Source organism: Pinus tabuliformis, chromosome 2_2 (genome assembly GCF_031772625.1).
Source record: "Pinus tabuliformis cultivar Carrire ecotype Pingquan chromosome 2_2, CPIR1, whole genome shotgun sequence".
NCBI classification, from domain to species: Eukaryota; Viridiplantae; Streptophyta; class Pinopsida; order Pinales; family Pinaceae; genus Pinus; species Pinus tabuliformis.
The window spans coordinates 267,760,961-267,779,947 of NC_142300.1; the positions used below are offsets into that span (position 1 = coordinate 267,760,961).

Below are 18,987 nucleotides of genomic sequence, written 5' to 3' on the forward strand. Positions count from 1 at the left end.
CACAATTGATAGAATTGAAACGTAAAGGAATAACTTCCATGCCAGCCAAATTGCTGCAACGAGCATGTTCAAAACAACATTTCACGTCTTGCAACATTGGACTCTTTGCATCCTGATCCGAAGAACCTTTAGTACCATATCCAACTCCAACGATAAGAATTGTATCCATGCTCAACGCTTCTATACCTCATAGTTGTATCATTATATAATGTTGAGAAAAACACCAACATCGTTTTCTCAAGAGGATTTTCCATTGTTCTCATAACTGCTAGCTTTGGCCCCTATAACCCATCACACATCCGATATTTATGTCACAAAGAGAATGGACCCTCTTTGTCTCCATTTGTCGATATTGGAAAGGCTAAAATATTTAGCCACGCTTTAGTGTGTTTAAGTGTAAATCTGCAAGACAAGAGGCCTTATTTGCATGGATTCAATATTTTTGGTGTCTTTTTTGTTCCAAAGTTTTTATGCCATAAATATACTTATCTTCGCATAATGGTGTCAGGTCATAGTAACACTTATAAGAAAAGAAAGAATGTATTATGAAAATGATACTCTAATAATCTACCAATGAAGTAAGGCTTCCTGTGATCATACTTTGACAAAACCCTCACCATATTATCAACAATAAAGACAGTGTCATCATCCCCATGATAAACTAATGCATATCAAGAAGACTCATTTTGAAAGTATCAAACACAATGCGGGAAATCATAAAAGTAGACCTGTGTCCCTGCTTGTTCGTGTACATAAAATGGGAAATATTAGCTGATATTCTTCATAGAGACAAGGAATAATTGTCACCCTAGCTAGTTTTCATAGGATTATCTAACCAAATAAACCCCTCATCTCCTTTGACCTCCAAAATAACTTTATGTACTCTTTTCTATTATCCCATAACCTAGCAGAGACAACCAATCCAAACAATATGTGCTTCAAATTGGTTTTATATAATCAAGAATGGCTTGAAGGACTCATCATTATTGGAATTGTCATCCTTCACAATATTGTCCATGGTTAAAACTAACACACTTTTACTAGTACTAGTACTAGAACTAGAACTAATCCCTTGAGAACACTTGATTATGTAACTTATTATGGGCTCCAACGTGGGAAAGTAATTCAGTTGATAGGCAGACCTTACTTTCAACCATATGATCCCATGCAGCTTTATCAAGATCCTTCTACTTCTTTTTAATCATCGCCACTCTATAAAACCTCAATAGACTTCTTAGGCTTAAAAGAAATTAAGCCTAAGCTAAAGAACTCAAAACATAAAACAAGAATTTGGCTAATTTGGTAATACCATAGAACCTTTATAGTGATGCTTCATGATCCTTTTAACCGTTCACCTTGTGCTATGGAACCAGGAAGATAGACCTCAGTGCTATCGCAAGGATGCGAAGATATGGAATTCTAGCATAAAATTGTGAGATTAGTGGTAGTAGAAAAATTAGTAACAAGAAGGGTTGGGTTTTGCTGCCTTAAATTCAATGATGCGATGGGATGAAGTAGTCACATATTCTTTTGGCAATAAAGGCACAATGAAAATTCCTTTTTTGCGATGAGCGTTGTTTGACTAGCTAGTCCGCGATCAAGTTGTTGCTTACCTCTTTAGTATGTGATCGATCACACTTTGCCTTGATTAATTGCAATCGTATCACTTTTCTCTGGCTTCTTTTTAGTTGTATCACATTCAAAGATAATATACCTAAAATATCTTTGATCGTGCAAAGCATAGTACAAGCACACCAACAAATTTTGTAATTGTTATTCCGCAGAAGACAAAATCCCCATGACTGTAAGTGCTTCTCTTAAGAATTGTGCCTCGTCTCTATCACTCATACAGAATGCATGGGTATTGTGGACACAAAACTCTATTGTGATACCAATTTCATCACATGATTCACTACAGAAATCACATTCAATTGAATACATAACAGTGCCATAAAACTCATTATCTCAAATACAATCATTACTAGTATGAGCAAAATTATTGCTAAAAGCCATAAACTGCAAGTAATGATAAGGAAAATGATAGACAAAACTCCAAGTGCAACTGAAAGATTAATCAATGATGTCCTCCAAGTGTCCAAGTATTTCTCAAAGAAAATATAGAACACTAAATATGGGTAGACCGAAATCTTTGAAGAATTTGAAACTCTTGTAGCAAAATCCCATGCAGCCTTGATGGCATTTAAAAAATCTCTATGTTTGTTTTAAGGGTGTGTGATATGTACGAAATTATGATGCTTGAATTATTTCATTTTCATATGCTTTGAGATCAACATTGTTGGTATAGGAACCATGACCCTCTTTTGCACAATCTGTAGATGGCAATGCAGATAGAAACCATGTAGTTCATCTTTGAATCGCATTGTATATGGGCGGCTGCCTGTAGAAATTTTGAATAATATGACACTTATTCACAGAGATTATCCCGATTATACACTATTGCGGAATACATGCATAATACATAACCTCCTCTACGTTGATAATCCGTTTTGCGGAATTAAAAACAATGAAACATCAATCACATGTGCACATTAACACAATATGTAATCCGGGAAAGCATACAGCTGAAAACCCCACACTATCTGTATATTATAATTATTGAGAACATGTAACAATACATAGTACAATACTCCTCACAAGTACTCAGTACTATCTCCACCTGTTACACACAAAACTAGCTCAGATCTGAATCAATCATAGGTTCAAATCTCCTCCACTGCTTTGCCTGTCTCCACTGCGCAATCCTGCATGAGAATAATGATGAATGGCTGAAGCAAACTCATATTTCCTTGGCTGAACCACGCAATCCTCATTGGAATTACTCAATCCCATTGATTGTGCAAGATCTCATGCACAACTATAGTCACAATTGATAGCAATCTCAACCTCTAACACCTGTCTCCACTGAACTGTCCATGCACTGAGTTAACTGATGTATTCTTTAGTTGCTTTAGGAGTTAATAATTAGTGAATTAATTAATAATTAACTCACATCACTCATCACTAGTGTATTCTGCAGTTAGACTAAATACAACTAGTTTAACCAAGTCAAATTGAACACAACTCCATCAACTCCACAATCAACTCCACCAAACTCAACCACATGAGTTCTAACTGAAGTCCTGCATGCAATAGCTCAACTGACCCACAAGAAAATCATATTTCCTTCTGACAGCTGCATGTGCCACATCTGTAGCTCAAATTGAAGTGCTCTAAGAGGATAAGATAATGTTTATAGTCCAAATATTATTATGAGCTAATAATATTCGACTGTTCTATTTTTAGCCCGGCAGTCTAAAAATAGACTCGCCCATATGTCTAAAAATAGAAGTCCATCTATTTTTACCAACATGACCAATCATCCACAAATAGCATCCTGCAACTCATAGACCATGATCCATATGTCTAAAAATAGACTTTGCGCCAAAAATAGCCTGCAGGCCCACTTAGTGAAGGCGACTCCTTTCCACTAAGCTCCATCATCTTGTTGCATTTTCAACACTCCCTCTCAACAAGATATGGATTATTTGCAACCCCTATCCTGCAACTCTGTAATGTTTTTCATGCAACACATTTTCCCGGTCCACTTGCTCCAACAACACTTGGAACAAAAACTCCCAACTGACCACTCCGTTGGGCTAGGAACATACTCTGATGCTGAAGCTCTACCTGCTGCTAACAAGTGCTCCCTCTCTGACATCTGCACTACTGCAACATCTCCATGCATCTCACACCATTGCACACTTCTCTGTGCCACCTAGCACTGTGCAAAACACTTGTGCCTCTCGCATTGCTGCAGCCTGCTAGCTATGTGCTGTCCTGGGATTCCCTACACTGTCGCTCTCTTTGCCGCTCCATCTGCATCTGTCTCTACCAAATCAGTCAGTTCCTGCTACTCCACATCGGGGCTCCCATAGCAAGGTCTCATCCAAGAGGTTGGGTACCTCAAGGATCCTACCCCTCCTCCTTGGGATGATCACTCTATATCACCCCACCTCCTACCTGGAGGTATGGCTGCATGCGATCCCTCAGCCCACCTGGCTCGAAGTTTCCCCCTACTGGAGGTCTCTGCATGAGTAGATGTCTCTACTCGATCTCCTCTCAGCTTCCCTTGTTGTGGCTGCTCCACAACCTCCTGAAGCTGCTGCACCAATCATGGCTCCTCCACAATCGTCTGAGACTTCTTCTGGCTCTGCATGTTGAGAGGTAATATACGCTCCCTCTCAACCACCAAGTCTCCATCAGTTGCCTTGCTGCTCAAGGCTTTGCATGCATCTTGAACCTCAAGAGCATACAGGTTCTTGACCCGCGAACCAATCTGCTTCACCTGTCTAGTGATGATGTGTCTAAGGAAAACCTTTCCCTTATTGAAGAAAACATCATAGCCTCTGTCTTCCAGCATCGTGATCGACACCAAGTTTCTCTTCAGTCCTGGTACATACTTGACATTGGTCAAGGTAAGGCGAGCTCCATGCTCCCTCTGAAAAATAACCGTGCCTACACCTGAGACAATATACTTCTCATCATTACCCATCGCTATGAGTATCTGGAGATCTTTCTCTTCCAAAGTACTGAACAAACTCTTGTCACCGGTCATGTGGAAAGAAGCCCCACTGTCAAAAAACCAACCACTTCCCACCATGGATGAAACCACGCATGTGAAGAGTGTGAAATCCAACTCAAACTGTGAAGCAAGTGCCTCACCTTCAGATCCTTCCCCGGATCCCTTCTTGGATTTCCTCTGTGGACAATTTGCAGCATAATGGCCCACCTCATGACAACAAAAGCATCGCACTTTCGATTTGTCAACCTTCTTCCCATAATTGGAAGAATTGGATTCGGAAAGAGAACCCTTCTCCTTCCCCTTCTTTGCTTTGGCAGCCAAAGCGCAATTTTCTTCATTAGATGCCTTTGATGAAGATCCATCCCTGGTATTCCGCCTGATCTCCTCCTGCACAAGATCTGACCAAAGTCTCTCCCATCCTGGAAATTTCTCCCAACCATTGACAGAGTCCTGATAGGAATGCCAACTCTTCGGAAGACCAAGTAGAGCCAAGCTCACCAAGTCCTCATCATCGGCAGCCACCCCCACACTTCCCAGCTCATCCCGGCACTGGGTGAACTTCATGAGATGCTTGGGCATACTGTCTCCATTCTCACACTTAATGTTTCTAAGTTTATCCTTGAGAGTCAACTTCCTCTGGTCGCTCTTGCTTTGGAATAAATCTGTCAACGCTTTCCACATCAAGTATGGAGAAGCTTTTCCATGCAGGCTGGACACAATGTGATCCTTCACGCCCTCCAACAAAATCCTTCGACACTTTTCTGTCTTCTTTTGCCAAACCTCAATGTGAGCAGCATCAGTAGGCTTTGGGACCTCAACCTCTATGAACTCCTTCAGCCCATTATCATCTAACACCGCCTCCATCCTATCTTTCCATGCAATATAATTTGAGCTGCCTTCAAGAGCATACTCCAATCGTAATCCGTTGAAAGACATTTCAACTTTGACACCAACAAAACACTGCTGCAAATTCGAATTCCACCAGCTCAAAACTCAACCGCTTTTGATCTAAAATTTGTGAGAACAAAGTATTTCTTGTACAGAAATTGATTGTATGGGATTTTACCGGATATCTCACCTTCCAAAAGAAGGATGAATCCAGAGGCTACCTGGCCCGATTACAGACTCTACCTGAAGAAATAAAATGTAAACATTTTTTGAATAATAGATCTGATGATCAACTCTGCTCTGATACCATGTAGAAATTTTGAATAATATGACACTTATTCATAGAGATTATCCCGATTATACACTATTGCGGAATACATGCATAATACATAACCTCCTCTACATTGATCATCAATTTTGCGGAATTAAAAACAATGAAACATCAATCACATGCGCACATTAACACATTATGTAATCCGGGGAAAGCATACAGTTGAAAACCCCACACTATCTGTATATTATAATGATTTAGAACATGTAACAATACATAGTACAATACTCCTCACAAGTACTCAGTACTATCTCCACCTGTTACCCACAAAACTAGCTCAGATCTGAATCAATCACAGGTTCAAATCTCCTCCACTGCTTTGCCTGCCTCCACTGCGCAATCCTGCATGAGAATAATGATGAATGGCTGAAGAAAACTCGTATTTCCTTGGCTGAACCATGCAATCCTCATTGGCATTAATCAATCCCATTGATTGTGCAAGATCTCATGCACAACTAATAGCAATCTCAACCTCTAACACCTGTCTCCACTGAACTGTCCATGCACTAAGTTAACTGATGTATTCTTTAGTTGCTTTATGAGTTAATAATTAGTGAATTAATTAATAATTAATTCACATCACTCATCACTAGTGTATTCTGCAGTTAGACTAAATACAACTAGTTTAACCAAGTGAAATTGAACACAACTCCATCAACTCCACAATCAACTCCACCAAACTCAACCACATGAGTTCTAACTGAAGTCCTGCATGCAATAGCTCAATTGACCACAAGAAAACCGTATTTCCTTCTAACAGCTGCATGTGCCACATCTGTAGCTCAAACTGAAGTGCTCCAAGAGAATAAGATAATGTTTATAGTCCAAATATTGTTATGAGCTAATAATATTCGACTGTTCTATTTTTAACCTGGCAATCTAAAAATAGACTCCGCCCATATGTCTAAAAATAGAAGTCCATCTATTTTTACCAACATGACCAATCATCCACAAATAGCATCCTGCAACTCATAGACCATGATCAATATGTCTAAAAATAGACATAGTCTAAAAATAGACTTTGCGCCAAAAATAGCCTGCGGGCCCACTTAGTGAAGGCGACTCCTTTCCACTAAGCTCCATCATCTTGTTGCATTTTCAACACTGCCAATTAGATTTGAATGTAAGGATAATATTGTGTAGTGCTAGCAAGTCTCACTTATACTACAGGTTCCATCTCCAGATGTACAACAAGGTGACTGATCATTAGGAGGACAATAGGTCCCATTGGGAAATTTACTGCAACACACAAATGCTTCTGGTGACAACCATACAAGAAGTTCATCTAGTGAAGGTGTAGTTGGACTTGCGATGTGGCTATAATTTGGTGTTAAATTAACCCTCAATGCCTCATTCAATAAAGAGTTTGATTCACATTGGTCAATACAACACAAGAAATTTGTGTTGTCCGTGTAATAACCCCTGGATTAAAAGTTAATGTAATAAAGGTTAATAAAGGCAAAAATAAGACCATGGTTATGGGACACTTATTCCACACTGAATGTTGGGAAAGAAATCCTAGTGGGGGTGCTCATTCGGTTTGTTATGGCTAAGGAAATAGAAAGGCATTAAAAAGGAAAAAAGACATTTTTGGCACATTTATTTATGAAAATAAAGGAAAATATGAGAAAAGGAAGGTGAAAGGTAATATGTTTCATGTAAGGAGGAAATTGAAGGAAAATAATGGAAATTGAAGAAAATAGAGGCCTCATTGATAAAAAGACTTCTGAGGTTGGAAAGATTTTTATGAGTTCAGTTTTGGAGCTCTCTCATTATTCTATCTCTCTCACTCTTGGACACTTAGAGTTTTCTTGGAGCACTCTAGCTTTGGAGCAAGGAAAGGAAAAGCAAGCAAAGGAAGGATAAGGAAATGAAAGGAAAGGAAAGATCAAGAAAGGAAGAGCAGGATCAAGCAACTTCAACAGGAATACTTGCATATAACATATTGCATGTGTGATTTCCTAGCTGGTTTTGACATGCATGGCTTTGAATGTTGGTATATGGTTCTCTTGTTGTTGGTGGCTTCGTTTTTCCGGTTATGACAGTGGTTTTTAGCCTCGCCTTTCCTTTTTCTAGATAGCCATGGTGTGATGGGATTATTTTCTCGGTTTTGAACTTTGGAATTACCGAATGGTTCCGGAATCCAGGGCGGAGGTGGTCTCAGGAAAATTCCCAAAGGCCTAGGAATCCCTTGACCAGTTTTGGCGGGATACATGGTAAAGCCTGAGGGTGGAGTCTCAGTTTAGGGCCTAGTGATTCGGTGTGGATTGTGGTAAAGCCTGAGAGGTTGATGTCTCAGTTTAGGGCCTAGTGATCCAGTGTGGATTGCCGTAAAGCCTGAGAGACAAGGAGACAAACAATTCGTCAAGGATAGTGATGGAGTTCAGAGACATTCCTAGCTCGATTTAGTTTTGTGATCTCGGTGCTAGTTTTGGTGAGATCATGGTTTGGTGAGGGTGGAGGTGGTTTAATCTCTGGATTCCCTTGGCTTTTTTTAGACTGTTTTATCGATGAGATCCCACATTCATGCTTGGAATATGGCATGGGGGTGACTGTCTGAGATAAATATTTGGTTCAACCATGTCTATGGTTGGGTGGTACCTGGAAGTCCTAAACCTGTTCGGTTTTGCGTATGCTTAGTAAAAGATAAGTTCTCTTGATTTTGTACTTGTTAATATGTGGCTTTAATGGCTGTTATCTCATTGTTATTTTCATGGTTTAATGCTAGTTATAAGCATGGTTATATGACTAGTTATTGTCATGGTTATTTCATGTATTTACTTGTAACTAAAAGGATAATGGATGCAAGACCTAATTGATGTCAAAACAATTAAGGGAAGAGGGTGGTGATCCTTCTTGTCAAGTCTCATATGAGTTATCAATCCTTTATGCTCTGTCTTGTATTCATTTCCTATAGATTGCATTGATGCCAAGTGTTTGACAAAATGTCAGTCCCGATTGGGGATGGTCAGGCCTAGTCCTGGAGTCAGTTTTTGATTTTTAAGTCTTGTTATTATGTAAATTATGGATTCTGATGCTGTCGTTGAGTTCTGGGAAGTGACTTGGACCCTGGGCCTGAAAAAGTGGCTCAAATCATGAGGACTTTGGCACAACATTGAGCAGAAAAGTCCCTAAACACTGGCATACCATGTTGTGGGAGCATCCAGAGCCTTTTGGATGCTAGCATACCCATATCATGGGAGCGTACGAGGATTAATTGGTATAAAAACTCAGTGGGACACAAGGTTTGGTTACTTGAGAGGTTGGGATGGTCCTTGGGAGTCCTGTTGCTGATGTGGAAGGTTTGTATGGTGTGTTTCCATCAGTTCCACTTCCTTAAGGTGACTTAGGAGGTTGAATCATATCATAGTAACTTATCGTCACATGTTTACCCCGGTTGGATGGTTACGTTGTTAGATGTGGGAGGAGGGCGTTACATAGTGGTATCAGAGTGGGTTGCACTCTCTTTGGGTCATATCTGATACCACAAAGTGGTATTAGAGCATGGTTCACCCCTCAGACTGGATTGCTATGTTATTTACGCATTGACAGTTATGTGTTTATGGAAATATGATGCAGGGGATTGCATGGCAAAGAAATTGCCATGCAATCTTGAAGGAGGATGAGGTTGAGCTTTCCCTTGGAAGCAATGGGAACCCATAGGGATTGAGTCATGGTGTCCATTGAGAGTCTTGTGATTTTGGTCTTTTGTGATTTGTTGAGATTTATTTGCGGTTTTGTTTATGTCTGGTGCAAGGCTTTGCCACTTTGTTGTGGTGTCATATTGCTATTGGTTTTTCATGTTTTTCTTATTGTTTGTTTCTTGCTCTTTCATTTTATTTTTTGAGTCGTGGGAATTGGTTTGGGAAAGAGGAAAGTTAATGGAGTTCGGGGAGAGTTGTGCAGTACACAACAGGTGATGTAATCCTAGATGAAGCTCAGCGTATGCATAAGTGCAGGTTAAGGTAAGAATATGACAGTCGATTGGACTGGTTGGGTCCATTGAAGTAAATGGAGGGTGGCAAGATAGCATGAGAAAGGTAGCTAGAAAGGTAAAGTAAATGGGCTGAAGGTAATAAATTCCTTGGCTATGTTGGGAACACTTGTTCTCAATATTGTGCATGGTGTGCACAGATAAAGGGAGTTCTCTTAACCTTGACCTTATGCTGTCTGGTAATTATGTTATGATCATGATTATGATGATGTTTATATATGTATGTATGTGTGTATGTATGTCGTTGTCTGACAGGATCATGATTGTTTTATGCTAATGTTTATGTATATGTATCAATGTATCTATGTCATTGTTCGAGAGGGTCGTCAGGGATCATTCTTGCAGAGGAATGATTTCTTATGCAAGTGAGTGGCATGACGAGGTTCCTAGTCTTATGGGAATCAAGTGTAGTCGTGACAAATATACGAGGCCAATATCATGTGGATATGAATTGATATTGTATGCTTGCATTATGCCTATGTTTACATTATGACATGTAATGCTAAAGGATACATCAGTGGAATGAAAACAATGTGCTTTGCGGCATGCTAAGATAAGCATGGATAGCAGAGAGACACTAGAAGCAAGGTTGCTTGGTAGAGACAGTGTGGTTTTGGATGTGCAGAGCTACTATTTTATGTATGTTGTACATGTTGCATTTGTGATGTTGTGCACATGCAGTGTTGTGTATATATAGTGTGTTTATATGTTATTTGTGCAATGTTATGTACAGGGTGGTATAGATAGTATTGTGTGAATATTGCATATGCAATGCTGGTACAAATGCTGTTATGTACATGTACATGTTGGATATGCGATGTTGTGTACATATTGTACTGTGTGCATGATGGATATGTGGTGTGGTGTGCATATGGTGCTATGCACATGTTGGATATGCAGTGTTGTGTACATATGATGCTATGTACATGTTGGATATACAATGCTATGTACATGCGATGTTGCATGCATGCTGTACATGCGGTGCTATGTACATATGGTGTTGTATGCATGATTGTACAAGTGGTGTTGTGTGCATGTGGTGTTGTGTACATGTTGTACAAGTGGCATTGTGAGCAGGTGGTGCTGTGTACATGTCATGCATGTGGCACTATGTACATGCAGTGTCGTGTACACGTCATGCATGTGATATCGTGTACATGTGGTATTGTGTACACGTCATATAGGTGGTGTGGTGTACATGTAGCACTGTGTACACATTGTGTAGGTGGTGCCGTGTACATGTGATGATGTGCACACATTGTCCAGGTGGTGCTTTGTACAAGTGGTACCGTGTACATGTTGTACATATGGTACTGGTGTACATGTGGTATTGTGTAGGTGTCGTACATGTTGTGCTGTGGGCATTCAGCACTATGTATGTGCATTGTGTAGTCATGGTATCATGACATATGTATTCATTGTGTTGTACTCTGTGTATGTATACATATTGTGTTGTAGATCAGGTTTAGGTGTATGTATTGTATTGTGGTGTACACCGGATGTAGGAGTATGTATTGTGACGTGTTGTACACTAGGTGTAGGTGTATGAGTTGTATGTCAAGTTTAGGTGCAGGTATTGCATGGTGTTGTATGTCATGTGTGGTTGTATGTGTGTGATGCACACTATGTGTATGTACACGTGGTTGAGGAGAAGGCACTGGGTGTTTGTCGGGTGTGGCAACTGATCCAGTGTGTGTATGGAATAAGGACAAAGGTAGAAGCTAAGGATTGATTAAAGGATAAGTATCAATATTTTATTCCAGTTTTGTTATGCAAGTGATTTGTGATTCTAGTCTATGATGATTGCATGTGATCTATGATTATGGTTTATGATGATTTCATGCGATTCATGATTTTAATTTATGATGGTTGAGTTTGAGCTAACCAGATGTGATATGTTTATACATGATGATTTGGTCATAGATGCTAGTTTGACTTGTGGCAGGAATAAAAAAAAAATTGCAAGTGTACCTTTATGATGGGTCACCAATGAGGTATGATTTGAAGTTATTTCAATTTATTTTGAATCTAATGGAAATTATGTACTTGGTACAGGAAAGTATGAAATGCCCGATTGGGTGGTCGAAATTGACGATAAGCATTAGCAACAACAACAAAAGGAATTGGAACAGGCGATAGTATGCTGGTAAAGTATTTAGGATCAGGGCCATTGTGGGACACTGAGACCCAATAATGTCCATTGATTGCCATGAGCATGCTATGGTTGGTATGATTCTTTTGAGATAGGGATATGCCTTGGTTGTTGAACTTTTGATGCGAGGAAGCCTTGCCAAGGGATGGATTTCCTAGGATAGGGGATGCCATGGAACTTGGAAGGTGAGTGATTGCATGGAAGGGGGTGACCAGATTGCCCGAGGGACTGTGTAGCAGAGAAGGGAAGGTTGGGGATGGATTTGTTTTGGTCATTAGCATTTTCAGATGGAATCAAAGGCACATTGGGAATGCGCCCTGGAACAAGGAGCCAGTAATTGTTCACTAAGGGGACATGTAGTGTAGGATTATAACATTGGACATGGGATGCAGTTTAACTGTGCCAATGGATTCTGGACTTCCATCGAAGGAGGTGAATCCTGATATTACTTTGAGGGTGGATGTGTGAGACTTTGAATTCCCTTGTTGATTGATACAGAAATTGTATCCTTTTATTTGTTGGTTCCACAAATGTGCATATGTGGTTATTGTAAATACTGTAAAGAGCTATGTTATAAAGCTCTCATACGTGGTATGTTTGTCATGTTTTGAGCAGGTCATTCATTGTAAATACTACAATGAGCTAAGTTATAAAGTTCAATCGGCAATATGTTTTCTTTTCAATGGTTTTACTGAGGTCTTGGTGTGGTTTAAAACCAAAGGATGGTGTTCCCCAAGGGGGAGGGGTTTGTAGCAATCCCGTGATTAAAAGTTCATGTAATAAAAGTTAATAAAGGAAAAAATAAGACCACGGTTAAGGGAGACTTATTCCAAGCTGAATTTTGGGCAAGGCATCCTACTGTGGGTGTTCACTCGGTTTATTATGGATAAGGAATTGGCAAAGGCAATGGTTAAGGCCTTAAAAAGGGAAAAAGGCATTTTTGGCACATTTATTTATGAAAATAAAGGAAAATAGGAGAAAAGGAAGGTGAGAGGTCACAGGTTGAATGTGAGGAGGAAATTGAAGGAAAATAATTGAAGAAAATAGATGCCTCATTGATAAAAAGGCTTCTGAGGATCTGTTGGCAAGATTTTTAGAGTTTAGTTTTGGAGCTCTCTCATTATTTTCTCTCTCTCACACTCTTGGACACTTAGAGTTTTCTTGGAGCACTCTAGCTTTGGAGAAGGGAAAGGAAAAGCAAGAAAAAGAAAGACAAGGAAAGGAAAAGGAAGGAAAGATCAAACAAGGAAGAGTAGGATCAAGCAGCCTTAATAGGAATACTTGCAGGTAACATATTGCATGTGCGACTTCCTAGTTGGTTTTGACATGCATGGCTTTGCATGTTGGTATATGGTTCTCTTGTTGTCGGCGGAATGGTTTTGCCAGGTTATGACAATGGTTTTCAACCTAGCCTTACTTTTTTCCGAATAGCCATGGTGTGATGGGATTGTTTTCTTGGTTTTGAGCTTTGGAATTTCTGTATATTTTCAGAATCGGGGCGGAGGTGTTCTCAGGAAAATTCCTAAAGGCCTAGGAATCCCTTGACCAATTTTGGTGGGATACACGGTAAAGCCTGAGGGTGGAGTCTTAGTTTAGGGCCTAGTGATCCGGTGTGGATTGCGGTAAATCCTGAGAGACTGGTGTCTTGGTTTAGGGCCTAGTGATCTAGTGTGGATTGCGGTAAATACTAAGAGACAAGGAGATGGAAAATTCCTCAAGGATAGTGATGGAGTCCGAAGGAATTCCTAGCTCGGTTTGGTTTTGTGATCTAGGTGTCGGTTTTGGTGAGATCATAGTTTTTTGAGGGTGGAGGTGGTTTAACCTCTGGATTCCCTTGGTTGTTTTTGGTTTGGTTTATCCATGAGATCCCACATTCATGCTTAGAATATGGCCTGGGGTTGACTGGATGAAAGAAAAATTTGGTTCAACCATGCCTATGGTCAGGGGGTATGTGGAAGTCCCGAACCTGGTTGATTTTTCCTATGTTTAATAAAAGCTATGTTCTCTTGCTTTTGTACTTGTTAATATGTGGGTTTAATGGATGTTATATCATTTTATTTTAATGGTTTAATGCTAGTTATAAGCATGGTTATTTCATGTATTTACTTGTAACTTAAAGGATAATGGATGCAAGATCTATTTGATGTCAAAACAATTAAGGGAGGAGGATGGTGATCCTTATTTTCAAGTCGCATATTATTTATCAGTCCTTTATGCTCTGTCTTGTTTTCATTTCTTGTAGATTGCATTGATGCTAAGTGTTTGACAAAATGTTAGTCCCGGTTGGGGATGGTCAGGCCTATTCCTGGAGCCAATTTTTAATTTGCAAGTCTTGTTATTATGTAAATTGTGGATTCTAAAGGTGTCATTGAGTTCTGGGTAGTGACTTGGGCTCTGGGCTTGAAAAAGTGGCTCAAATCATGGGGATGCTGACACCACATTGAGTAGAAAATTCCTTGGACATTGACATACCATGCTGTGGGAGCGTCTAAAGCCTTCTAGATGCTGGCATGCCCATCTAGATGCTGGCATGCCCATATCATGGAATTTCTGAGGGTTAATAGGTTTAAAAACTCAGTGGGACCCAGGGGCTAGTTACATTAGAGTTTGGGATGGTTCTTGGGAGTCCTATTGCTGATGTAGAAGGCCTGTATGGTGTGTTTATGCCAGTTCCACTTCCTTAAGGTGACTTAGGAGGTCGAATCATATCATAGTAACTTCTTGTCACATGTTTACCCAGGTTGGCAGGTTACTTGGGTAGATGTGGGAGGAGGGCATTACAGTCTCACTCCAAGTTGTAATTGTAGTCTTTTACAACAAAGTGAAGTGAGGGTCTAACTTGTAGACATATTATTTAAATAACTCAGAGATAAGAATCTCGTGGAAGCATCACATTTTGTTCTAGGCCCAGTTGAAGTCTTGTAATTGTAGAAATCTGACTGTAGATTAACTCGATAATGCAATAGACCAAAGTAAAATACTATAATATACTTCTACTATCAAACTTGCGGAAGCTTAAAGATCGAGCTGAACACATATAACCATAAGAAGAAGAATCAATACACATGAAACACAGAAAATACTCAAGGGAAAGCCTCAGCTAAAAACCCCACTATCTGTATTATCATACAAGGTGGAAATACATCAGAATTATACAAAGCCTTAGCTCTCACAGCTAGCCAGCTCTCAGTACAATCCTCCTGGATGCTCACAGGCAAACAAAGCTTCTCACAAGCCTTCTCCTATGCCCTCCAAGCTCCTATTTCCTTGCGTTGTTTCTCCTAGGTGATCCTCCTGTTACCAAGTGGAAGACTGATCACTCACACTAATCCTACACCCTGTCAGAACTGCACAATCCTCAAGGAACCTTTCCTTGACTGCATGCATGAGTTTCCTTTATAGGAGAAAACATACAACTGATAGTACACTGTCCTTGACATTAATCTTAACTGGGTCTTTCTCAGAATAGATATGCATGAGTTTTTGATGAGAGAATCTTCAGTTATCTGGAGTACACTTGTTGAGTGCATGCATGCATCAACTGACTGATAACTCACAATTAGTTCCTCAAACAGTCTGGAACTAATTTAACTGGACTACATGTTGAGAGATAATTTACTCTTCCTCTCAACCACCAAGTCTCTAACATTTGCCTTGCTCCTCAAGGCTTTGCATTCATCTTGAACCTCAAGAGAATACAAGTTCTTGACTCGTGAACCGATATGTTTCACCTGTCTCGTGGTGATGTGTCTAAGGAAAACCTTTCCCTTACTAAAGACAACATCGTAGCCTTTGTCCTCCAACATCGCGACCGATACCAAGTTCTTCTTTAGTCCAAGCACATACTTCACATCTTTCAAGGTGATAGGAGCTCCATGCTCCCTCTGAAAAGCAACCATGCCCACTCTTGAAACACTAAACCTTTCATCATCACCCATCTCTATGTGCATCTTGAGGTCTTTCTCCTCCAAGGTACAAAATAAAATTTTATCGCTGGTCATGTGGAATGAGGCTCCACTGTCAAGATACCAACCACAACCCATCATTGATGACACCATGCATGCGATGAGAGTAAAGTCCATTTCGAACTGAGAGGCTAATGCCTCACCTTCCGATCCTTCTGAGGATCCCTTCTTGGACTTCTTCGATGGGAAATTAGTCGCATAATGACCCATCTCGTGACAATTAAAGCATCTCACTTTAGACTTGTCAACCTTCTTCCCTCCATGAGAAGAATTCAATTCGGAATGGGATGCCTTTCCCTTCCCTTTCCTTGCCTTACTTGCTAAGGCCAGATTTGCTTCATCATCATCCTTGGATGAAGAACCATCTCGTGTGCTCCTCCTGCATGAGATCTGACCACAGTCGTTCCCAATTTGGCAGTTTCTCCCTTCCATCATAGAGTCCTGGTAGCTATTCCAACTCTTTGGAAGGCCAAGGAGAGCGAGGCTCACCATATCATCATCGATAGTAGTTATTCCCACACTTCCAAGCTCATCTCTGCAAGTGGTGAGCTTGTTCAAATATGTGGAAATAGTATCGACGTTCTCCATCTTGATTCTTCGAAGCTTATACTTGAGCACCAATTTCCTCTAGTCGCTACTGTTATGGTAGAGGTCCTTCAATGTCTTCCACATTGAATATGGAATATCCTTCCCATGGAGACTCGAGACAATATGGTCTCAAACTTCCTCAAGGATGATCCGTCTCACCTTCATCACACACTTCTTCCATTCAGCCAACTCTTGTGCATTAGTTGAACCTGGCTTTTGGATTTCTTGATCAATGAAATCCTTAAAGTCGTTGTCTTTTGATACAACCTCCATGCGATCTTTCCATGCTATGTAATTCGAGTTACCTTCCAAGGAATACTCGAGTCTTAAGCCATAGAATTCCATTGGCCAACCTTGAAGTATGATAAGTATTCGATTTGCACCTACAACCCCGAACTTAAAACTTTGAATTCTCTTCTCCGTATACTATTCACAGCTTTGATAAACTCAACTCTGATACCATGTAGAAATTTCTCTATAGATCATCTAGCTCTAATACCATGTAGAAATTTCTCTATAGATTAGCTAACTCTGATACCATGTAGAAATATGACTATAGATTAACTCGATAATGCAATATACCAAAGCAAAATACTATAATCTACTTCTACTATCAAACTTGCAGAAGCTTAAAGATTGAGCTGAATCAGAGCTGAACACATATAACCATAAGAAGAAGAATCAATACACATGAAACACAGAAAATACTCAGGGGAAAGCCTCAACTAAAAACTCCACTATCTGTATTATCATACAAGGTGGAAATACATCAGAATTATACAAATCCTTAGCTCTCACAGCTAGCCAGCTCTCAGTACAATCCTCCTGGATGCTCACAGGAAAAGAAAGCTTCTCACAAGCCTTCTCCTCTACCCTCCAAGCTCCTATTTCCTTGCGCTGTTTCTCCTGGGTGATCCTCCTGTCACCAAGTAGAAGACTGATCACTCACATTGATCCTACACCCTGTTAGAATTGCGCAATCCTCAAGGAACCTTTCCTTGACTGCATGCATGAGTTTCCTTTATAGGAGAAAACATGCAACTGATAGTACACTGTACTTGACATTAATCTCAACTGGGTCTTTCTCAGAATAGACATGCATGAGTTTCTGATGAGAGAATATTCAGTTATCTGGAGTACAATTGTTGAGTGCATGCATGCATCAACTAGCTGATAACTCACAATTAGTTCCTCAAATAGTTTGGAACTAGTTTAAATAGACTTAACTAAGTAAACTGAGCTAACTAATTACAACTCAAATATAACTCAATCTTATCTCCTTAATTAAGGGATAATCTCATTAATTTAAGGGATAACTATTGCATGACTTCAAAAAGACTTCTAACTTGAATTTCCCCAACTATTTTTTTTTTTTTTTTTTTGTGTAAGTCAGCTTTTGATATTAACAAAAGAAAATATAGTACAAAAATCTGCAACTGCAAAAAACGAGCCGCTAAACAGCAGGCCTGACTTTAGGAGACTGCAAGGAGACAACAGAGCACCTGAAAACTGAGATTAGCACCTCGCGCAGGGCGGAAGAAAACCAGAACTGTCAGAAGGACCTAAACATAATGAGATCTGACAGAAGACACTACAAGCTAGAAGGAACAACTTCAGAACCCCTAAAAAGAAAGCGGGCAGCCGGAAAGGATAGACTATCCACCTCGGTCCCGAAGAGAGGTTCAGAAGAGAACAAAACTGAGCAAGAAGAAACTAGACTAGCAAACAAGCATGAGCCGAACCACGGATTCTACTCACCTTGGGTAGAAGCAATGGTTCGGCCTTTTTTTCCTTTCTTTTTACCAACTTTCACCCAACCTGGATTGCTCTGCTAGGTTGGCATGATTTGTAAACTGAGCGGGGCTGAAGGAGAGATCTCCTTGTCTGAATCCGAAGGAGAGTACACATGAGTTCTTTTCTGAGAGTTGGGAGGGACCTTGGAAACCTCAGGATCAGTCGATGGCGGATCCTGTGCTAGCGTTACGTCCATATCTTCCTCATCCTCCTCCTCACTCTCTTCATCTGAGCTGGAAACAAGAATATCCATTGGGGGAGGTGCTTGAGGTTTCCAGCTTTTGGATTTTGGCTTAGAATTGACTTTTTTGGCAAGCATCGAAGGGCACGAATTCTGTAGGTGCCCTGTGAGATGGCAGTTTCGGCAGCGAAAGGCTGTGTTCTCAAAATCCAGAGTTTGAGTCCAATGGAAATCTCCAATTTTGAGAATAATCTGCTCAGGGAGACCTTTGCTGATATCTATTTCTGCGCAGATTCTGGCAAATGTGTATATGCTCTGTTCCCCTCTGGAGAGATCTGTGTTGAGGTAGCGTTCTAGTGAATTACCTATTCCTTGAAACACAACAGGGTGCCATAAATGCGGCGGGAGGTTAGGAAGTCTGACCTAGATTAGGAGTTTGGTGATAATTGCTGTGTAAGGATCAAAATCTGGGAACCAAGGGGTTAGGAATAAACCCGCTGAGTCCCAAAACC

At 40.2% G+C, this 18,987-nt stretch overlaps 1 pseudogene; it reads right to left on the reverse strand.

Moving 5' to 3' along the window:
- Positions 1-1,699: 1,699 nt before the first annotated feature.
- Positions 1,700-18,547, reverse strand: LOC149192335 (uncharacterized; annotated as a pseudogene).
- Between the last annotated feature and the right edge of the window lie 440 nt (positions 18,548-18,987).